Source organism: Diceros bicornis, chromosome X (assembly GCF_020826845.1).
Source record: "Diceros bicornis minor isolate mBicDic1 chromosome X, mDicBic1.mat.cur, whole genome shotgun sequence".
Classification (NCBI taxonomy): Eukaryota; Metazoa; Chordata; class Mammalia; order Perissodactyla; family Rhinocerotidae; genus Diceros; species Diceros bicornis.
Window position 1 is genome coordinate 68279299 of NC_080781.1, and position 2583 is coordinate 68281881.

Genomic DNA, 2583 nt, shown 5'->3' on the forward strand with positions numbered 1-2583 from the left:
TTTTTGTTTTTGTTTTGTATTTGCAGAGTAATTATGAAAGAACACTGCTGAATCTCGTTCACACATTTATATAACAATGAAAATCCTCCTAAATCCAATATACATAAAGAGTAGTGGGCTGGCCCCGTGGCTTAGTGGTTAAGTGCGCGCGCTCCGCTACTGGCGGCCCGGGTTCGGATCCCGGGCTCGCACCGACGCACTGCTTGTCCGGCAGTGCTGAGGCCTCGTCCCACGTACAGCAACTAGAAGGATGTACAGCCTTGACATACAACTATCTACTGGGGCTTTGGGGGAAACAAAAGGAGGAGGATTGGCAATAGATGTTAGCTCAGAGCCGGTGTTCCTCAGCAAAAAGAGGAGGATTAGCACGGATGTTAGCTCAGGGCTGATCTTCCTCACACACAAAAAAAAAGAGTAGTAAACTTCCATAGTGCAATAGGGCCAGTCACTTATACCGAATGGTCTGCATCAGGTGTAGATCCAGCAGTGATCAGATAACGGATAGCTGTTCTTGGTGGTTAGCTGTGGTCTAGTTATCTTAGAAGGGTTAGCAAAGACCATTCCTTAACTTAGCTACAGTTTAAGGGCCTGACTTTTTTGAACCTCATCCCTACCTCTAGTTCTGTGTCTGAGCACTTCCAGTCTCTTCTCCACTTCTTTATCCTTCAGGGAAAGGAAACGTAATTAGTAAATATTTCTTCTTCACTAGGTTGTTTTGAAAATATTCTTCCTTGAATTAAAAAAAAAGCCACCCCTTAGGAGAATCTTGAGGGAGGGACAGAAGGAGAAAATTGGTATATAAAATCCTTATTAGACCATTTTTAAGGCTTCAATTGAACAGAAAACAGCATCCTGTACTGAAGCTCCATGTTCTATTTTCTGAGGGGGGAGCAAATCTGATTACTATGAATTGCAAACCTATTTTGGGACCAACTTGAAGACAACGGGAAAGTTAGAAAGCCATCTAATGATATGGTGATTCCTTTTACCTTTTGCAAATAATAGACAATACATCTCTCTTTATGCATAAGTAAGGGCAACCATTGCCTCATTCAAGTAAAGTCCTATTCATTATTTAATGATTTATCCTCGCTTCTACTTTATGGGAGTGGATCAGATAGAGAAAGACAAGTTTGGTGAATCACTGACTCTCATTTTGTAGAATAGAGCAGAGGAGCAAGTCCAAGTGGAGATTTAAATTCAAGCCAGCTGTGCTCTCAAAGAAGCAAAAAGGCTGGGATTTACTTTAAAAGCCACCCCCAAAAATGATATTTCCATCTTATGTCATTTACATTTCTTCCCATTTTATTTACTTTAAAAAATTCATGTCCCTAAATAAGATGTGGATTGCCATATGTGGTTATTTAACTCCAGGTAGCATTCATTTTTAAGTACCTGTTCCTGCTCTCTACATTCTTGGCAGTGGACTGCAGGGATGGGAACTGTGTATTGCTGTATATTTATGGTGGTCCTTGCGGTGTTTTCCTTGTTGTAGTTAATCTGGCCCCAGGAGGCCTGTAGACACCACTAGTCATTGCCGGTTCAGGGCTTTCTGTAACAATTACTGGAGCAGGAGGTGCTTGCACTGGAGCTGTTTTATTCCAGGGACTTGAAGAATTTTCCACTACCACCTCCACCTCCACCTTCTTCCCAGTTGTCACCTGGATCTTCTCTCTTTCCATTATTCTCTTCTTGCTTTTCACTTATTTGCATTTCCTGAACTCTGAGGCCATTGTAATCAACATCTTTTTGCCCAAATTCTTTCCACTCATCTTCATCCTTTGTCATGGCCTTGGGGGCAGCCACAGACCCCAGGGCCCCTGCACCTGTGGGCTGGCTGTCACCTGGCCAGGCCCCCGTATCCACCCCGCTGCCCGCCGAGCCTGCAGCTCTGCTGTTCCTGCCATGCCACCTAGCTGCTCCACTCCTTCTTCTTCCTCTTGTCCCTCTTCACGAAGAAGTTGTCCAGGCTCCACTCCTCCGTCTTGGCCATGGCTGCAGCCTCCTCAGAAGGGAAAATGAACATGCGGGCCAGAGCCTCCGGCAGGAGGGCTCAGCTAGTGGCAGTGCATGCAGGAGGAAGATGCTCAATTTTATTTATCTTTTCAAAGACCCACCTCTTAGTTTCATTGATCCTTTTTATTGTCTTTGTAGTCTCTGTTTCATTTATCTCTGCTCGGGTTTTTATTATTTCCTTCCTTCTGACTTTAGGCTTCATTTATTATTCTTTTTTTGGTTCTTTTAGGTGTAACGTTAGATTGTTTATTTGAATTTTTCTTGTTTTTTGAGGTAGGCCTGAATAGCCATATACTTCCCTCTTAGGACCACTTTTGCTGCATCCCATAGGTTTTGGTATGTTGTATTTTCAGTTTCATTTGTCTCCAGGTATTTTTGTGTGTGTGTGTGAGGAAGATCAGCCCTGAGCTAACATCCGTGCTAATTCTCCTCTTTTTGCTGGGGAAGACCGGCTCTGAGCTAACATCTATTGCCAATCCTCCTCCTTTTTTTCCCCCCAAAGCCCCAGTAGATAGTTGTATGTCATTGTTGCACATCCTTCTAGTTGCTGTATGTGGGATGCAGCCG

At 43.7% G+C, this 2583-nt stretch overlaps 1 pseudogene; it reads right to left on the reverse strand.

Annotated features, from left to right (window-relative positions):
* Positions 1 to 573: 573 nt before the first annotated feature.
* LOC131400294 (protein CDV3 homolog) lies at positions 574 to 1993 on the reverse strand (annotated as a pseudogene).
* Positions 1994 to 2583: the final 590 nt, after the last annotated feature.